Below are 7,688 nucleotides of genomic sequence, written 5' to 3'. Positions count from 1 at the left end.
TTCCAAAGCAACTATACTCCAATAAAAATTAATTTAAAAAAAAGAACATTGCAGAGTATTTTAAATAAATGGACCTTTAGTGAATTTTAATAGTATAAAAAAACTGCTTGATAAAGTTTGGTCAATGATTTTATGTATTGGCTGGGACAGACTCACTGTTAAAGCAAATAATCCCCAAATTTCACCCAGGGACTAAAATGTTTATTCCTTGTTCATGTTACAGTCCAATGCAGGGGGGGTGATTGGTGGTTGAGTTGGGAAGGAGGAATTGTTCCATACAGTCACCCAGTGATCCAGGATCCTTCCATTTTGTTCATTGATCTCTATTTCCTTTGAGTCCTCATTACTTGACCAGCCGACACAAAAAGAGAACACAGATGGCCACCTGAGTGTTTGTCTGTGAGGCAGCCTGGAAGTGATGCTTCCAGGCACATCGCATCACATCCCAGGACTGAGTCACATGCTACATCCAACCGCAAGGGAGGTTAGAAAATCTAAAATCTCAGTGATCAAGAACCCTTTGTCTTACTGTTCCAAATCAGTGCTTGAATATCGTGCCTATCCAAAACTACAGGTGTGGACTAGCACGTGGACTCAAGTTAGAGTCAGGAGGAAAAGACTCTGTTTGGACTCTGCACCTAATTCTGTGGGCATGGTGATTTCCTTGGTTATGATTTCTTCATCTTCAAATCGTCATAGGGTTGGCTCGTGTTTAAGTGTCTTATGAATTTCTGTTCTGATCTATAACTCTATGGGTCTCTCATCTCTGCCTTGGTTGCTCTCACGACTTCATAGACTATCTTTGGTCTGGAGACTTTACTGTTTTTCAATTCAACAATTTCAGGGTCTCTGAGTCAGTGTCACTCTAGAGTCATTTGAGTGACAATTTCAATTCTAACAAATGTCATTCTTATGACAATTAGGGCATCATCACCTATAACAAACACAGTTTTGCTCTGCTCATGTTCTCTACCCCCATCCTACAGCTTCTGCTTGCCTTGCAGACTGGGTTTCAGAGGTCAACCATCGGGCTATTGGAATTGCTTCACCAATCTTCACACAGAACTAGAAATCTCTGTTAGATCAAATCCCTGGCATAGCAAATGACCTCCTGGGGGAGTAGGAATCTTAAATTGTTTGCCTGTGTGCATAACTTCTTTTGATATGTAATTTCGGCTCCAGAGCTCTCCAATGGGATCAGGCTGAGACTGGGATTTTACCTGCAAGTGAGTTTGTTTGTTTAACCAAGAGAAAAAATCCACACTTTTATTTATTTACTTTACAGTTAGTTTAAATCCTTGAACAGCACCCCATCACACAGATTCTATGCCCAGTGGCCCTAACAGGACAGTTGCTTTGGAATTTGGCCCAAACTGTGCCACTGTTTCCATGAGCCTGAGTTACCTTTCCCCAGATTACTCTGGTTTTATAAGATTTTCCACCAGTAGTTACAGCGTTCTTCTTTGCTTTGTGTGCACAAGCACATCTCTTGCTTAGATAGAGTTCAGTTTCATCTCGAGCACACACACCTTCAGTTTTCAGAAGAACTGAGTGCTCCCTCTGGTTCCTTAGACCCTGTTCATAGCCAGCAAAAACCACCTTGGCCCACAGCCTTCTATGTGTCCTTTTAGAAACCCTGATCCCAGCAGGGTCCAAGATGGCTGAATGACTAAAATGAGCTATTGATTGACCTCTTTCCCTTCTCTATCTTCCTTCATCCACCTAACTTCTCCTGAGGATGTTCCTTAATAAATCACTTGCATCTGGATCCCTGTGTCAGGATCTGCTTTTGTGGAATTTGTCCTAAGATGCCATCTCCTGTAATAATTTTGATGTCTTATCAAGCATCTCAATATGTCAGGCTCACTAGCGTCATGCTGACTTTCCCATCCTTATATCTCACCTCTCTTCCTGGCTTCCCCAGTGTTTCATCCTGAGCTAACTGTTATTTGTTCATGTTGCTGTTCTTCCATCTACTAATATGTTCTTCTCATTGACCCATCCACACATCCTTTAAGACTCATCTAAAATATGACCAGTGCTGGATAACATCCACAAGTTCTCTTCCTTCCTTCCTACTCCAGGAAGAGCTTTTTGCTTCCTTTGTACAAATAAAAACAGCTCAAACATAGTTCTTTAAAAATACACAATAAAGTGATTAGAAACCTGACCTCAGCAGAGGAAATGATGGGTAAGTTTAAATAACTTCCCAAGGCTCCAGCTTCTTTACTGATGAGGAAGATATGATCCTCTTTTCTTTACAAATGAATATAAGGTGCTTGACAGAGTATGTGAAACATAGTATGTGCTAAATTTATCATTTGTGAGAAATTATATTTGTTTATCTGAAGCCTAATTGGATTTCAAAGTTGTAAGTACTAAATCTGGTTTATCTCTGTATAACTGATGGACAGTGTCTGGCATGGTAGATACCCAATAAATAGTTGATGAATAAATAAATTATATGCAGGCATTGAGTATTGAGGCCAGTTCCTCTTATTTTTCTGTCTTAGAATATAGCTGTTCTACACACATACAACCAAGAAACTAACTCTGGAAATCGGCTTCAAAGTTCAAGCAGGAGGGTGTAAAGCAAACACTCTGGTGCTCGTGATATTCTCAGTCTCCCTTTATCTTTTGTGCTCTCTCTTACTTTCACTAAAGAAGCGGCCCAACATATATGAATACAAGGTCTCTTTCAAGCTAGTATTTATTAGTGCGCGTGTTCTTTCTCCTTCATTCGCTCTCTTCTCTCTCTTCCTCCTTCCCTCCCTCTTCCCATTCCTCCCTCTGTTTCAGAAATCTAGAGATGAGATGTGACTTAATATTCTACTTTCTCCCGTTTTGATTTTGATGACGTTTGAAAACCTGTGACCCTGAAAACCTTAACTGCTCAAAATGAGATTCTTCATTTTCAAAAGATGCTAGAAAAAGCATTATTTTAATACATGGACTTCATCAAAATGACTCTTTCCTGGGACTTTGTAGAGATTTAAGAAGAGAGCTTTCCATTCAATGAGTTATTCTAAAGTTCTTAGAAGTGAAGTGAAAGTTGCTCAGTCGTGTCTGACTCTTCTACCCCATGGACTATATAGTCCATGGAATTCTCCAGGTCAGAATACTGGAGTGGGTAGCCTTTCCCTTCTCTAGGATATCTTCCCAACCCAGGGACCACATCCAGGTCTCCCGCATTGTAGGTGGATTCTTTACCAGCTGAGTCACAAGGGAACCCCAAGAATACTGGAGTGGGTAGCCCATTCCTTCTCTAGTGGATCTTCCCAACCCAGGAATTGGACCAGGGTCTCCTGCATTGCAGGCAGATTCTTTACCAACTGCGCTATCAGGCAAGCATGGAAGCTTTCTTTAAAAAGTTTTTAGGTTCTCAAAGAGTTTGGGGAAAGTTTCTAGTACTGAAAATTACTAGAAGATGATTGCAGTATACAGGAGATTAACTCGTGAAATCATGGCTCTGTTTGTCCGTACTTCACGTGTAGAATTATTCAGCAATATCTGTAATGATGTAGATGATGATGGCAGATATATGCTACATTTTCCTGCAGCAGTCCCTGTAGCTGAAGATGACTTTCCTCTTCTTAACCCCTGTGGTGTTTCATGTTTGTCATTAACCACGCATCCATTCGCACCCTGATGTAGAGTTCCATTTGTATTTTTGTTCCTTTGTAAGATCATCAGGTTTCACCAAAGTCTAACACTGAATCATGGGTACAGCAGAAGCTTTAAAATATTGGCTGAATGAATGAAAATGACTGGGAGGTGCCTTGTAAACTTAGTGATAAATCAGTGAAATACGCTGGACAGCACATCTTTCATCATTATAAGATAACATATAGATTCATTTGACTCATACAAGCATATTGATCATATTAATGACCAAGAGCACTGAGCTTCCCTTCTCTAAGTACATGCAATTTTGTCTTCCAAAAAATTTAAAACCTGTAACCAATTTTTTTCACATATTCACTTCCCCATGAAATCAGACAATGGAAAGAAGAGAGAGCACAGGGCATGCCACACAAAACACATCTAAACCCAACTCGTATCTACAGCTCTCTCCTGGCTGATGGAACAAAACCAGCTTTGACTGTAACACTCTACACCAGTGAATGAAACTTCACCCTTCAGTCAGGTCCTTAGGGGGAATATACTCATTTCCTTTCTTCTCATTTCCTAATTAGAATCTCTTGTCCAGTCACTCTGCCACCAGAATTCCGTGTCTGACTCAGTATGAGGAGTCTAGTTACACTTCTTGCATCTACATATTAATTTCCTCTGGGCATCTGGCTGATATTACAGAGAACATTCCCTGCTAGTCCATTCCCCTGTCGAGCCTGAAATCAATTTTATGACAATCCCAGACCACTCTTCCATCTATGGTTCCTTGATTCTATTCAACAGGGTAGCAGTAAAATTAATCTTAAGGTAAAGATACTTTACTAGATTGAAGATTCTTCTTTTCAGTGGTTTGAATATGTCACTGAAAGAAACTTAGAGTAATTTAAGATTCTGTAGAATTTGGTAAACATCTCATTTTCTCACACAGTGAATAGTTTCCTCCCTGTATAAAGATTAGTTTTATAAATTTTTCAGTAGAAGATACCTAAGTCTTACCAACTCATTCTAAAATTCAGGAACTAGAATGGCCAAGATGGTGCAGTAGGAAGACCTTGGGCTCACTTTCTCAAGTGGGCATATCAAAAGAAAAACCACAGGGCAACTGTTGATGAGAAAACTAGCAGAAAATGTCCACAACTGACGACATGAAGAACCACAGTGAGATAGGTAGGAGGTACAGAGATGGGATACTATCAAGACCCACACCCCGCAAAGAGTGACCACAAACAAAAGGATAATTACCAGTCAGAGGTTCTGACTTGGAATGGGTTTGAGCTGCACATTAGGCTCCCTAGCCTGGGGTTTCTGCACTGGGAAGATGAGCCCCCAGAATGTTTGGCTCTGAAGGTCAGTGAGGTTTCCTTTGGAGAGAGCCAGAGGGCCAGAGGAAATAGACTCCGCTCTTAAAAAGTGTACACGAAGTCTCACCTCCCACCGGACCTAGGGCAGAAGCAGTCGTTTGAAAGGAGCCTGGTCAGACCCACCTGCTGACATTTCCCTAGCCCTCCTTGGAGGTCACACAGCTCTGGAGGGAAGGTCTTGATTGTGCAAGCAGGTTCCTGCTCAAAACTTGACATCATCTCTGTATGGTGGGTTTTTTTTTTGTTCGTTTGTCTCTGTTTTTTGTTTTTTCTGATGTAGAAGCCATTTTGGCTAATGGATCAAGCTTCAGTGAACCAAGAATAGGAAAAGGCAGACAAACTTTCCTTTTCCTTCCCTTCTTGGGGGAACAATTATAAAGTATATTTTATAAAGTCTCCAAGAGCATCTAAACAGGGTTAAATCCCAGTTGCACAAGAAAGCAGTTCAACAATCAATGTTCCCATTACTGACTTTCTTCTTTCCCTGTCTCACTTCTCTGCTTCATTGAGAATCTGAGATCACACACCAAATAAGGTGCCTCCACTTAAAATGCTTGTCTTAGAGTTTGTTTTAGGTCACTCTTCAAATCAAGACAATTTTTAAGGGGATACTGTCTTGATATAATAGAATATATATTTAATAATCTTTTTTTTTTACTAGTTTTTAATAATTATATTTTGAAACATAAAGCTACCAATCAAACTTTCCTCACTGTACAGTCTCAAAAAATGCAATAGACCATGCCCCTTAAAAAACCATTTTATAAATACTTACTTTTAAATGATCATTTTTTAAAGATGAAAGCCCTGGTTAAACATAGATCCATCCCCCTACTAGAAGCATCATGGGATTTTTCTCACGCTTCTGAGAATCTGAGATTATGGAAATCTGGTAGGGCTCCTGGAGATAACTCATAAGTGTTCTGCACCTGTCTTCCCCACTCACCATGGCTGGGTCCCCCTGGAGTTTTTAACTCTTAGGCCTGTCCCCACTAAACCAATTCATCAATTATAGTTGTGGGTTTTCTGTCCCAGTTGTGGTTCTTACAAAGACCTTTACTTATAACTTAATTATCTGGTAAGTTGTGATCCACTGGATCTGCTTGTCCGTCTCCAATTTGGGGGGCAGTGGTTTATCCTCGTGACCTCAATTATCTGACAGAGCTAAGAAGAATTGTTGATTTTCAGTTTGTTCAGCTTTTTATTTATTGTTATAGTGGAGTGATCACTTCCAAGCTTTATGCATGCTGGGCCAGAAACCAAAAGTGCACTTATTTTTTTTTCCTTAATGAGTTGTGTTTCTTTTATGAGTTTGATGAGCTGCTCCTTTCTCTCCTGTCTCTTTATTTCTCTTTTTCTACTCTAAATTTTCTTATCCAAAGCCATCTTTACTGTTCTGATTAAAAGTGGCTTCTTTCACTGATGTTTTCTTCCCTGTGATTATGGTTATTAACCTTCTCTACCCCAAGTCCATTGGGCCTAAAACTCATTATTACATCTCAAATGTTCTCTTTACCCTTCTTATAAAGAAAGCTGTCACAGTGACTCAGTCATTAGGAATTCTTTCTTTATACAGAGACACACCACATAATCATTCCAAACACTTACAGGGCATATGCGGCAATTACAGGATGCAAAAAGCAATGAGTGAACTGTGATGGCCATTTAAGGCTTTTTTGAAGATTTTTCTCTGTTCGTCAGAAGAAGAAAAAAAACCCAAGTAGAGATGTCACATTATCTGCAATTTGTAGCCTTGGACTGGATAGTATGCACAAGGGACTTCCCAGGTGGCACAAGCGGTAAAGAATCTGCCTGAAAATGCAGGAGAGAAAAGAGACGCAGATTCAATCCCTGGGTTGGGAAATCCTGCATAGGAGATGCAACCCATTCCAGTACTCTTGCCTGGAAAATTCCATGGACAGAGGAGACTGACGGGCAATAGTCCATTGGGTTGTAAAGAGCCGGACATGACTAAACAACTGAACTCACACACACACACTGAATACCATAAGTACTTTGAATTCCTAAGAAACAGTCTGACTGATTGGGAATCTCAACTTCCCTTACTTTGGCTTTCATATCAATATATGAATAGATAAAATGTATTTTCATCTTGCCCCGTCCTAGACATTTTTACAGACTTGTCAGCTTTGAGCAATCAAATTACAGTAAATTCAGGGTTATCCCACTAGGCCAGGGAATAATCTTGTCTAGTTAATCATGTTACCTTACTAATTGAGACACACAGATTTTCAAATAATTAAGAAATATATCTCACACAGGTTCTGTGTTAAATGCAATCTAATTTTCTTTGATGATTCAGAGGGCATTTTTACCCTTATGTCATTTAATCATCATTATTAGGACAATCATTTGCCAGTTAAGCAGGATTTCCAGTCAATAATATGCAGATTAAACAGTTTTTAGAACCTAATACAAGAAGCTCCATTCTTTCAGAAGTTTTTCATATTCTCTACTATTTAAATCAAAGATCACATTTCTAAAGTTATATGTCTTCCTCCCATGCTCTCCCCAGATGACACAGATTTCTTCAAAGTTGTGTTTTCTTCTGTAAACCAAGGGCCAGGAATAATGTCTAACACATATCAAAAGCTCAATAAGTTTGTGTTGAATGGAGGAATGAATGATTATGTTCATAAAATGTGTTTTGAGGCATCCTCCTTACTCAAGAGG

At 39.6% G+C, this 7,688-nt stretch overlaps 1 pseudogene; it reads right to left on the bottom strand.

Annotated features, from left to right (window-relative positions):
* Positions 1-1,290: 1,290 nt before the first annotated feature.
* On the bottom strand, positions 1,291-1,932 carry LOC148775494 (large ribosomal subunit protein eL33 pseudogene; annotated as a pseudogene).
* Positions 1,933-7,688: the final 5,756 nt, after the last annotated feature.

The sequence above is a fragment of the Moschus berezovskii genome, chromosome 15 (genome assembly GCF_049115385.1).
Source record: "Moschus berezovskii isolate FMDL1 chromosome 15, NW_MosBer_1.0, whole genome shotgun sequence".
Classification (NCBI taxonomy): Eukaryota; Metazoa; Chordata; class Mammalia; order Artiodactyla; family Moschidae; genus Moschus; species Moschus berezovskii.
Note: the sequence above shows the minus strand (reverse complement) of the source record. Positions and strands in the feature narration are given on the sequence as shown.